Genomic DNA, 12826 nt, shown 5'->3' with positions numbered 1-12826 from the left:
GTACAACCTCATTATTGCTCGTGTAATAAGTGTAATAAGTAGAATTATTTACCAGTTACTCACCAATCAGCTTCTTCCCCTGTACCATGGAGGCTGAAAAGGCAGAAAAGAAAAGACCAAACAGCACCTCCTTCCCCTGGTCAGTGAAGTCCCTCACACATCAACTCACAGCTTTACACTCTGTCCAAACAGCACTTTCTAATGAGTAATTATTATAAATTACACTAACTAAAACATTAGTAACCTAACCGATTACAAGGTAGCTATTTGAGGGTTTTTAAACAAAGAGCTTTTTCCCCTATCCTGATTTCAGGTCCCACTCTGGACACTTGCTTTTGATTCCAGGACACTGAGGGCAGGGTGCTGCCGAATATCCAGGCCGTGCTGCTGCCCAAGAAAGCCAGCGCTCTGGGCACCAAAACCAAGTCAATCTGCCAGGATTTTATCAAATACCCAAAGGCTCTTTTCAGATCCACCCACAGTATCTGAAAGGGCTGATTACTGTCTGAAGTCTGCTGTACCCACACCTCTGTCTATCCCTCTTCATCGAGAACAACCAGCGTCATCTTCCATTCCTTTCACCATCATGTGTTTAACTCGCTTCTCCTTATAGACAGTCAGATATCAATGTAATAATGAAATGGTCTGTGTCAGTGCTGGCCATTTCCCTGTCCTGATTTCAGACCCCACTCTGGACACTTGTTTCCCATTCCAGGTCCTTCTTGTATTAATATTCAGCACCACCTGTCAGTCAGAAACTTGTCTCAATGAACCGATCCTTTTACTGAACTTCCAACTGCTGCTGTCCATTTCTCGAGGGAGAGAGCAGCTCACTGTGTCAGGATGTGAGGGGAATGTAACCCGGCTGCTGGTGAGAAGGTCCCGTCTTCTCAATCAAAAGCCTTTTATTTTATTATAGTGATTCACAGATTCCCAGCTGGTCCGTTGAGGATTTTGTTTTCACAGAAATAACTTGTTAAATACAAATCTGATTCCAACACGTCAATAACAGGACAGAATGGGAACCTTTTAAAAGGATGCAGCAACTATTTCAGTGGCTTCTCACTGTCCCCCTGAAGCCTGTGTGAAGGGGAATTACCAATCGTCTGTAATTTATTACTTCCACACCGAGTTTGAGTTATTTGTCGCGTGAAAGATTGCTGAACGGAGTCTTTTACTGTCAGTTACGGATAAGAAGTTGACAAAAATTGGCAAAATAAAGTTGTTCATAAAATAGCGCCAGCAATTTGAGTCGGTATAAGCAGAATTGTGTTTTAAAAGCTTTTTTTAAAAATCATGATGGGAAAATAGATTTTTATGTACTTTTCCAGTCGATCACTTCTTTTCCATAGTGAAATTGGCGGCTTTCACGAATTCAAATATTCTGCCAGGTTGACAGGTTCAGCCAATGATTTGCTGTATTTTGTGCTTCGAGGTTCTCCGATTGGATCATTCATTTTATCTAATGACCGTTGGCCTAATGGATAAGGCGTTTGACTTCAGTGTATTTCATGATGTCATCAGAAAATTGCAGGTTCGAATCCTGCCACGGTCATTTTGACCCAAAGGGATTATGCAGGGCTTTGGGGATCGAGTCGGGGGCTGAACAGATTGGAAACCCGACTTGGACTTGATGGGGCGAATGGCCTCCTCATGTGTGTCACTGACTTTATGAGAAGAGGGTGACCAATCAGAAATGGGCTGGGGTGACAGCGGGTTCAAACTGCAGGAATTCCAGGTCCCTCAATGACTGAGCTGAAACTGATCAGTTTCACTGCAGGAAACACCGTCTCGGGGGAAATAACATCACAAATAATACCATTTGACTAATTATTCAATTATAAAACAATGGGCAGATGTGAAGGTGTGATGTTACTTTTCACTGTGAGGGGAGAATCCGCCATATGGGTAAATCAACAACTTTATAACATCGTCAGTACGTTTAGAAAAGAAACGATGAAAACTCTCCCCATAACCCTTGTGCGTTGGAAAGGCTCAATTCAGAGATTGGAATATAACGAGAGCACAACATAAATCATTAACTGTTATTTCCGGCATAAAACACACCCCAGCTCCCGTTCCCATGTCACTGCTGTCCCTATGAGGCGGTGGGTGACTCTGAAAAGAGACTTTGTTTTGTGTTTGAGAGAAATGGTCGAGTTTTTTGACTGCCGAATCCACAGGGAGTGCGGCCCTGCCGTTTCAGAGCAGACACCACATGGTTACATCTTGCGCTTGACCTGCTCAGTGCAGGTGACCACTTCACTGATGCTGCATTCTGCAGGAAAACCACAAAGATCCTCCCAGGCAGTGAAACTCATCTTCCCAGAATCTCCATACCAGATTGAAACAGAAAACATAGACAGTGAGAAAGTTCCAGAGAGTTACTTAAAATTAAAACCAATTAAATAAACCAATTCTAGAGAGATGTTGGTGCAGCTTTTTTAGAGAGATTGTGGGTGGCTCTTAAAAGAGCCGTTGTGTTTCGAGTGTTTTCACCACATGGTGGAGTTTTACTTGGAGTTGATGTACTTGGTCACTCACTTTGTCCCTTCTCACATTCCGAGTGCTTTGTTGGGTGGAAATGTTTCTTCAGGCAGTTTCAACAGCTCAGAGCCGACATTGAGTCTGAAACCAGAAATGGGAGTACGGGACACAGACAAGGAATTGAGGCTGAACCTTTATAAATCTCACTGGTTATAGGCCTCAGCTAGAGCATTCTGTCTAATTCCATGTTCCACACTTTAGCAGGAATGTCAAGGCCTCAGAGAGGGCACAGAGGAGATTTACTAGAATGGTATCAGAGATGCACGAATTCAGCGAATGTGGAAAGAATAGGGGTCTGGGGTGTGTGAAGCTGGGGTCCTTCTTCTTCGAGCAGAGATGTTAATGAGGCAGTTAATAGTTGTGTTCAACATTGTGAAGAGTTTTTATAAGAACAAAGAAGTTTGACTACAATTAGACAGAGCCTTGGTGAGATCACACCTGGAGCACTGTGTACAGTTTTGGTTCCCCTTATCTAACGAAGGACATTCTTGCCTTGAAGTGTAACAAAGTGTCACTCGATTGCTTCCTGGGATGAGGGAATTGTCCGATGAGAAGAAATTGAGTCGACAAGGCCGATATTCCTCGTACTCGGCCCTGTGGGACTGGGTCGGCCCGGACCTGCTGGAAGTATACGAGAGTATGCTCCTGGCCGGCAGCATGTCAGAATATATGAGGAAAGGCATCATCACCCTCATTTACAAGCGGAAGGGGGAGAGGGCAGAAATCAGCAATTGGCGGCCCATCTCACTGCTTAATGTTGACTACAAGATACTGTCCAAAGTCATAGCCAGTCAAGTCAAGTCTGCTCTGGAGTTGGTGATCCACCATGATCAGACCTGTACTGTACCGGCAGGAAGATCTCTGATAGTCTCGTGCTACTCAGGGGTACGATCGCCGACGTACGGTACAGGAGGGTGGACACCTGCCTCATCAGCCTGGACCAGGAGAAGGCTTTTGACAGGATATCGCACACCTACATGATGGACGTGCTTTCCAAAATGGGGTTTGGGGAGGGAATCTGCAATTGGATCAAACTGCTCTACACAAACATCAGTAGCGCAGTCTCAATCAACGGGTGGGAATTGGAAAGTTTCCCGATCAAATCTGGAGTCAGACAGGGCTGTCCTCTCTCCCCGGTCTTGTTTGTTTGCTGTATTGAACCCTTTGCTGAGTCTATTTGGAAGGATGCGAGCATAAGAGGGTTGACAATCCCAGGCAGCGGAGGCACTCAGGTCAAAACCTCCCTGTACATGGATGATGCCGCCGTCTTCTGCTCGGATCTGCTGTCCGTGCGCAGACTGATGAGCATCTGCGACCAGTTCGAACTGGCCTCGGGAGCCAAAGTTAACCACGGCAAGAGCGAGGCCATGTTCTTTGGGAACTGGGCTGACCGATCCTTTGTCCCCTTCACCGTCAGGTTAGACGACCTGAAGGTGCTGGGGATATGGTTCGGAAGGGAGGGGCAGCGATCTCTCTCCATTGTGGGTAAGAACCTGGTCATCAGGTGCGAGGCACTCACGTTGTTGCTGTACATGGCGCAGGTCTGGCCCATACCCCACTCCTGCGCTGTGGCAGTCACCCGAGCCATTTTCTGCTTCATCTGGGGATTTAAAATGGACCGGGTCCGGAGGGACACGATGTTCAAATCTCTGGACAAGGGCGGGAAAAATGTACCCAACGTGGCCCTCATCCTGATGACCACCTTCGTGTGCGGCTGCATCAAGCTGTGTGTAGACCTCCAGTACGCAAACTCCAACTGTCACTACGTGCTGAGGTTCTATCTGTCCCCGGTGTTGTGAAGGATGGGCCTGGTCACATTGCCGCGGAACGCTCCATGCAGTTGGGCCGTGCCGTACCACCTATCCTTCGTGGAGCAGTTTCTGCAAGAAAACACCTTTGACCACCGGTCCATCAGGCAGTGGTCTGCACGGAATGTCCTCAAGGCCCGACGGGAAAAGGAGACAGTGGATCCTGTCGGATGGTTCCCCGAGCAGACTGTCAAAGTCATTTGGCGGAATGCCTCATCACCAGAACTTTTAAACAAGCACCAAGATGTAGCTTGGCTGGTGGTGAGAAGGGCCCTCCCCATCAGATCCTTCATGCACACCCGACGTCTCGCCCCCTCCGCACAATGCCCCCGTGGTGGCTGTGGTGGGGAAGAGAGGGTCACCCACCTCCTCCTGGAATGTGTTTTCGCAAAGCAGGTGTGTAAAGAGATCCAGTGGTTTTTTTCGAGGTTCATCCCAAGCAGCTCTGTAACACAGGAGTCTGTGCTCTACGGGCTGTTCCCAGGGACGCACACCGAGACAAACATCAACTGCTGCTGGAGGACTATCAATTTGGTGAAAGACGCCCTTTGGTCTGCCCGAAATTTGCTGGTCTTCCAGCGAAAAGAGTTGTCCACCACCGAATGTTGCAGACTGGCACATTCCAATGTCCAGGACTACGTGCTGAGGGACGCACGAAAGCTTGGGGCAGCCGCAGCAAAGGCTCAATGAGGAAAGACCACTGTGTAAGCTCCCCCCACCAAGCTGAACTGAGGGGTTGGATCCATGGGAAACCCCTCGAACTGTATCGTTGATATTTTCAATTGCTGTAAATGTAAAACTGTAATTGGCATGACAATTGTGAAATGGAAGGGTTGTGAAGAAACTCATGACAGTATTGAAGGAAACTGATCTCCCTTGCAATGTTTGTATTTTTTGGTGCTGCTTGGAAACTGTTTGGCAATGTAATTTTTACAGATTTTTATGAATAAAGTATATTTTGGAAATTAAAAAAAAGATATTCCTCAGAATTTAGAAGAGTGAGAGGTAATCTTACTGGCACCTAAAAATCTTAAGGGATTTAACAGGGTAAATGCTGGGAGGATGTTTCCTCTGGCTGGGGAATCTAGAACTAGGGATCACCGTCTCAGTATAAATGGCTCAATCATTTAGGACTGAGAAGAGGAGAATTTCTTTTCACTCAAAGTATTGTGAATCTTTGGAATTCTCTACACACAGTGGTTAGCACCGCAGCCTCACAGCTCCAATGATCTCGGTTCCGTTCTGGGTATTGCCTGTGCGGAGTTTGCAAGTTCTCTCTGTGACCCCGTGGGTTTCCGCCGGGTGCTCCGGTTTCCTCCCACAGCCAAAGACTTGCAGGTTGATAGGTAAATTGGCCATTGTAAATTGCCCCGAGTGTAGATAGGTGGTAGGAGAATGGTGGGGATGTGGTAGGGAATATGGGATGAATGTAGCATTAGTATAAATGGGTGATTGTTGGTTGGCACAGACTCGGTGGGCCGAAGGGCCTTTTACAGTGCTGTATCTCTCTGTGACTCTAGAGATGTGGATGCTCAATCATTGGGTATATCCAAGAGAGAGATCGATAGGTTTTTGGATACTAAGGGAATCAAGGGATCTGTGCTAGTGTTGTAAGTTGGAGTTGATGTAGGAGATCAGCTGTGATCTTATCTGAATAATAACAGAAGATTCTGGAAACGCTCAGCAGTTCCAGCAGTATCTGTGGAGAGAGGAAAGGAGCAGCAATGTTTCAGGTCTATAGAAGGGTCACAGAACTGGACCATTAACCCGAGCTTCTCTTCTCCACAGTTGTTTCCGGACTGGCTGAGTGTTTTCAGTATTTTAGGCTTTTTCTTTCTGTATTTCATCCTTTTCCCATTTGACTATTTGCTGTGAAACTTTCAGCGTTGTGCTCAGTTCTTTGTGTCGTTGTGTTTTCTTTATTTGAAGTAATGTAAATACTATCCTGAAATGAATTTGCCAAATGGTTGGGCAAATTGTTACAACCAGTTTTTGAGCAAGTTCTCCACAAACACGGTGAAGGATTCCTTCACATTTGTGAAGACCATACAGGACTTGCATATCGATAGCAATGCCGTGTCCATGTGTCATTTGACATTGCTAGCCTATTCACCAATGTACCACTTCAGGAAGCCATAGATATTTGCACTGCAGTGCTATATCATGGTGATCTAGACCCGTCACCATTGTGTGAATCCGTATTCATTGAACTTTTGAACTCGGCAACTTGCACAGTTGAGTTCAGTTTTATTGACACCATGTATCGCTGGTGTTGCCATGGGATCCCCTCTAGGCCCAGCTCTCACAAACATCTTTGTTGGATTCCATGACAAACCTGTTTTTAAGGGAATGACACCTAACCTCCGACCTCTTGCATATTTCCAACATGCAGATGATATGTTTGCTATATTTGAATCCGCAGCTGCATGAAATAGCTTCCTTGCACGTCTTCATAGGCTCCATCCGACACTCAAATTCACCTTTGGAATGGAGCTGTCAAATGAGTTCCCTTTCCTTGATGTACGAGTTGAGAAATCTGCTCAGTGGTTTTCTCCCACGGTCTACCACAAACCTACCTTCACTGGTCAATACACGCGTTGGGATTATTACAGTTCCACGCGCTATAAGATTGGTCTTATCGACAACCTCATAAATAGGGCTGAGCCATTTGCTCACCATGCAAGCTTGATGCTGAAATAGGGCGAATCAAAGACATCCTGCATTACAATGGCTACACTGATCCGATCATTTCTATCTTTATATCACACAAACGTATAAACGGGCTGAAGCACGTCATTTTGAGCCCTGAAAAGTGTCCAGTCTCCTCAAATTACCCTGGAAAGGTAATTTATCCCCAGTATTTGAGTTGCAGGTGAAGCTCGCTGTTTCCTGCTGTCACTATGCAGGAGCAACAAGTGCGGTGTTCGCCACTAACAGGATGCTGCTGTCAAGCAAAAGAGACGTCCTGCCTATCACACAAATAAGTAACGTGATATATGAATTTCAATACCAGTGTGATGCTAGGTTTCTAGACCGTACATCCCAAAACTGGCGGATTGTATCAAATAACATGTCCCTTCCGCTGTTCGCAATGGGCCCTACCCAACCAACCCGTGCTTGCAAAACTCAAAACACAGTATCCAACATGAGATGTGATTCCACAATAGGACAACATTTGCTAAATAATTCTCAGTGTGCTAAGAATGACACTGACAACTGATTTAAGACTGTCAGTCGGGCTCGCAGTGTGGTGCATTGGTGTGTACTGTAAGCTACATATATTAATACACAGGGCCCTGTTCTTTGCAGATAGAAAGAACATGCACACACATTGTGCCAGTTTCAGCTAAACAAAATAAGTGACAGCCATTCACTGGCTCATTCCTCAGGGCAATGCCCTGACCAATCAAAGTCAAGCTGCCTGGTTTAAATTTCAAACAAAGCTGGGCAGTTATCTGTCAGTTACCATAAACTGGTGCATTCTGAATGGCAATGCCTCGCCCAATCAGAGTTCACTTGCCAACCAATCAGCACTCTATTCTCATACAGAAGAAAGTTGTTGTTTTCCTTTAAATTGGTATTCTTGTGGGTTGCCCTGCTGAGTGCAAGACGAAAACAACTGGCTACCAAAGTTTGGACAACATGTCACTATTTTCACGAAATGATTACTTTTATTTTCAATATAAAAATATAAAGCAATATGAGTGTAACATTCACAGACTAATTCGATTACCTCACATTGCCTGATTCTTTCACACTGACAGACTATGTGAACTACTGTCCCGATTTTGCAGTTCTCACTTCCAGTTAGCAAATGTCAGCAATCTGTGATACAGTGCAGTTTACAGACCAGACAGTCAATCACAACATGCAATAATTGTTCAGCTTATGTTGGACTAGTGGGATTTAGAAATGCCAGGAATTGAGATGAGCTGTTATTGTATTTAATTATTTGTTTCATGGGATGTGGACGTCGCCGGCCAGGCCAGCATTTATTGTCCATCCCTAATTGCCCATGTGAAGGTGGTGGTGAGCTTCCTTCTTGAACCACTGCAGTCCATGTGGGGTAGGTACACCCACAGTGCTATTAGGAAGGGAGTTCCAGGATTTTTACCCATCGACAGTGAAGGAATGGCGATATAGTTCCAAGTCAGGATGATGTGTAGCTTGGAGGAGAACTTTCAGGTGGTGGTGTTCCCATGCATCTGCTGCCCTTGTCCTTCTAGGCAATAGAGGATGCAGGTTTGGAAGGTGCTGCCTGAGTAGCCTTGGTGCATTGTTGCAGTGCATCTTGTAGATGGTACACACTGCTGCCACTGTACGTCAGTGGTGGAGGGAGTGAATGTTGTGGATGGGGTGCCAATCAAGCATGTTGTTTTGTCCTGGATGGTGTCGAGCTTCTTGAGTGTTGTTGGAGCTGCACCCATCCAGGCAAGTGGGGAGTATTCCATCACACTCCAGACTTGTGCCTTGTAAATGGTGGACAGGCTTGGGTAGTCAGGAGGTGAGTTACTCACCGCATGCTTCCTACCCTCTGACCAGCTCATGTAGTCACACTATTTATAAGGCTACTCCAGTTCAGTTTCTGCTCAATGGGAACCCCCAGGAAGTTGATAATGGGGGATTCAGCGATCGTAATGCTGTTGAATGTCAATGGGAGATGGTTCGATTCTCTCTTGTTGGAGATGGTCATTGCCTGGTACTTGTGTGGCATGAATGTTACTTGCCACTTATCAGCCCAAGCCTCGATATTGTCCAGGTCTTGCTGCATTTCTGCATGGACTGCTTCAGTCTCTGAGGAGTCGCGAATGGTGCTAAATTTTGCAATCATCAGCAAACATCCCCACTTCTGACCTTATGATTGAAGGAAGGTCACTGATGAAGTAGTGAAGAAGGGTGAGCCGAGGATACTACCCTGAGGAACTCCAGCAGTAATGTCCTGGAGCTGAGATGATTGACCTCCAACAATCACAACCATTTTCCTTTGTGCTAGGTACGATTCCAACCAGTGGAGAGTTTTCCTCTTGATTCCCATTGACTCCAGTTTTGCTCTGGCTCCTTGATGCCATACTCAGTCAAATGCTACCTTGATGTCAAGGGCAGACAGTCTCACCTCACCTCTTGAGTTCAGCTCTTTTGTCCTTGTTTGAACCAAGGCTGTAATGACGTCAGGAGCTGAATGGCCCTGGTGGAACCCAACTGAGTGTCACTGAACAGGTTATTGCAAAGCAAGTGCCCCTTGATAGCACTGTCGATGACACCTTCCATCACTATACTGATGATTGAGAGTAGACTGATGAGGCAGCAATTGACTGGGTTGGATTTGTCCTGCTATTTGTGTACAGGACATACCTGGGCAATTTTCCACATTGCCGAGTAGATGCCAGTGTTGTAGCTGTACTGGAACAGCTTGGCTAGAGGTGCAGCAAGTTCTGGAGCACAGGTCTTCAGTACCATTGCCGGAATATTTCCAGGACCTGTAGCCTTTGCTGTATCCAATGCCTTCATTCGTTTCTTGATATCACCCGGAGTGAACTGAATTGGCTGAAGACTGGCATCTGTGATGCTGGGGACTTCAGAAGGAGGCCGAGATGGATAATCCACTCGGCACTTCTGGTTGAAGATTGTTGCAAATTCTTCATCCTTGTCTTTTGCACTGATGTGCTGGGCTCCCCCATCATTGAGGTTGGGGATATTTGTGGAGCCACCTCCTCCTGTTGGTTGTTTAATTGTCCACCACCATTCATCATTGGATGTGGCAGGGTGTAGATCTGATCCGTTGGTTGTGGGATCACTTAGCCCTGTCTATTACATGCTGCTTCTGCTGTTTGGCATGAAAGTAGTCCTGGGCTGTCGCTTCATCAGGCTGATGTCTCATTTCAAGGTATGCCTGGTGCTGCTCCTGGCATGCCCTCCTGCACTCTTCATTGAATTAGGGTTGATCCCCAGCTTGTTGGTAATGTTAGAGTGGGGGAATATGCCGGGCCATGAGGTGACAGATTGTGGTTGACTACAATTCTGCTGCTGCTAATGGTCCACAGCACTTCATGGATGCCCAGCTACGCATTGCTAGATCTGTTCAAAATCTATCCCATTTAGCACAGTGATAGTGGCACACAACACAATGCAGGGTATCCTCAATGTGAAGATGGGACTTCATCTCCACAAGGATTGTGCAGTGGTCACTCCTGCCAATACTGTCATGGACAGATGCATCTGCGGCAGGCAGATTGGTGAGGATGAGGTCAAGTATGTTTTTCCCTCTTATTGGTTCCCTCACCACCTACTGCAGACCCAATCGAGCAGCTGTGTCCATTGGGACTCGGCCAGCATGGTCAGTAGTGGTGCTACAGAGCCACTCATAGTGATGGACATTGACATCCCCCAGCCAGACTACATTCTGCGCCCTGTTCCACCTCAGTGCTCCCTCCAAGTGGTGATCAACATAGAGGAGTACTGACACATCAGCTGAGGGGCGGGGAGAGGGTGTGGTTGGGAGGGGGTGGTAGGTGATAATCAGCAGGAGGTTTCCTTGCCCATGTTTGACCTGATGCCATGAGTTAGCCCAAACATTAGTTACACCGTTATGTCAAATCAGTCTGTCTGTTGCCCTGTACATGTCAGTGAGAATCATTCTCAGCGCTCAGAACTCCCAGAAAAAGTAAAGTGGAAAAATGTTATTTCATAACCCAAAGGCTCTTTTCAGAACCACCCACAGTCTCTGTGAAAGGACTGGTTACTCTCAGGAGGGAGTCAGAGATGGAGTTATTGTAACAGTGGATTGATCAGTTTCTCATCTGATGAAAGGTCACTGACCTGAAACGTTAACTCTGCTTCTCTATATACAGATGCTGCCAGACCTGCTGAGTATTTCCAGCTTTTCTTGTTTTCATTATCGCACATAGTTCCCTTTTCAAAGTTACAGAATTAACCACAATAATGTACTCTGAGATTCAAGTTAAATACCAGCCCAATATTGACACACGTTATGAGTTTATAAGTTTCAGTATTAATTCCCATAGTACATCCTGACAATACATCAGATATAACATAACATAAGAAATAGGAGCAGGAGTAGGCCATTCAGCCCCTCAAGCCTGCCCTGCCATTCAGTAAGATCAGGGCTGATCTGCCCCAGACCTCAATTCCTCTTTCATGCCAGCTCTTCATAGCCCTCAACTCTCCAATATTTCAAAAATCTATCTACTTCCTCTTTAAATACTTTCAGTGATTTAGCCTCCAATACTGTCTGGGGTAGATAATTCCAGACATTCACTACCCTCTGAGAGAAGAAATTCCTTTGCATCTCAGTTTTAAATGAGTGTCCCCTTATACTGTAACTATGTCGTCTAGTTTGAGATTCCCCCACTCGTGGAAACATCTTCTCAACATCGACCCTGTTAATAAAAACAAGAAATGCTGGAAATACTCAGCAGGTCTGGCAGCATCTGTGAAGAGAGAAGCAGAGTTAATGTTTCAGGGCAGAGACCCTTCTTCACCCTGTTAAGCACCCTCAGAATCTTGTTCGTTTCAAAAAGATCACCCCTCATTCTTCTGAACACGAATGGATAACCTGTTTAGCCGTTCTTGAGAAGTCAACCCCTTCATCCCAGGAATCAGATGAGTGAATCTCTTTTGAACTCGTCCAATGCCAGTACATCCTTTCTTAAGTCTAAATCTCAAGTGCGATATCAGATTGAGAGAATCTGAAAGATAGTATAACCTGAGATACAAACTGAGATTTCAGTTTAAAACTCACCCGGATTGTGAAACTAAAAGATACAATAGCAATTTAATTTGTATAGAATGTGCGTTGGATCACATTCCAGCCCTCATAGAGTATCAGACTGGAAGATACTGTAGCAATTCCATTAGTGCAGACTCAGCTCTACATTACAGAGCAGGGAACATATTTAAACAACCGGGAACACTTTTACACAAGATGGATAATATTTACACAACAGGGAACCATTTTACACAATAACAGAGAACATCTTTACACAACAGTGAATATTGTTACACAACAGAGAACATATTACACAGCAGGAAAAATATTTTAAAAACACAGGGGACATCTTAACACAACAGAGAACACAATTACATAAATATTTGGTCTCTTGCTGTCTCTGCCTGGTTTTCTGTGTGTCTTTCTCTGTCTGTTCCTTTCTGAGTCCTGATAATCTCTTCCTGGTTTTCTGTGTGTTTTTCTCTGCCTGCCTCATTGTTGGTGCTGTTACTCTGTGTCCTTGTGTCATTGTGCAGTGAGGGTGAGTCCGTCAGCACGTGTGTTGCTGAGTCTGGGATTCTTGAGCATTCAGCCGACAATCCTATTTTTAGAAAAGAAATTGGGGAAATGAACATATTTCACTAACAGGCAGATAAAATTTAAAACAGTAGTTAGCAGAGTGGCGCAGTGGAAGCGTGCTGGGCCCATAACCCAGAGGTCAATGGATTGAAACCATTCTCTGCTA

The 12826-nt window shown here is 45.5% G+C and overlaps 1 non-coding gene across 1 annotated transcript; it reads left to right on the top strand.

Annotated features, from left to right (window-relative positions):
• Positions 1-12754: 12754 nt before the first annotated feature.
• On the top strand, positions 12755-12826 carry trnam-cau (transfer RNA methionine (anticodon CAU)). The gene has a single exon. It is a non-coding gene; the product is annotated as a tRNA-Met (tRNA).

This window comes from Heterodontus francisci, unplaced genomic scaffold (genome assembly GCF_036365525.1).
Source record: "Heterodontus francisci isolate sHetFra1 unplaced genomic scaffold, sHetFra1.hap1 HAP1_SCAFFOLD_59, whole genome shotgun sequence".
Classification (NCBI taxonomy): Eukaryota; Metazoa; Chordata; class Chondrichthyes; order Heterodontiformes; family Heterodontidae; genus Heterodontus; species Heterodontus francisci.
The sequence above is the reverse complement of the archived record's forward strand: the minus strand, read 5'-3'. Positions and strand labels throughout refer to the sequence as shown.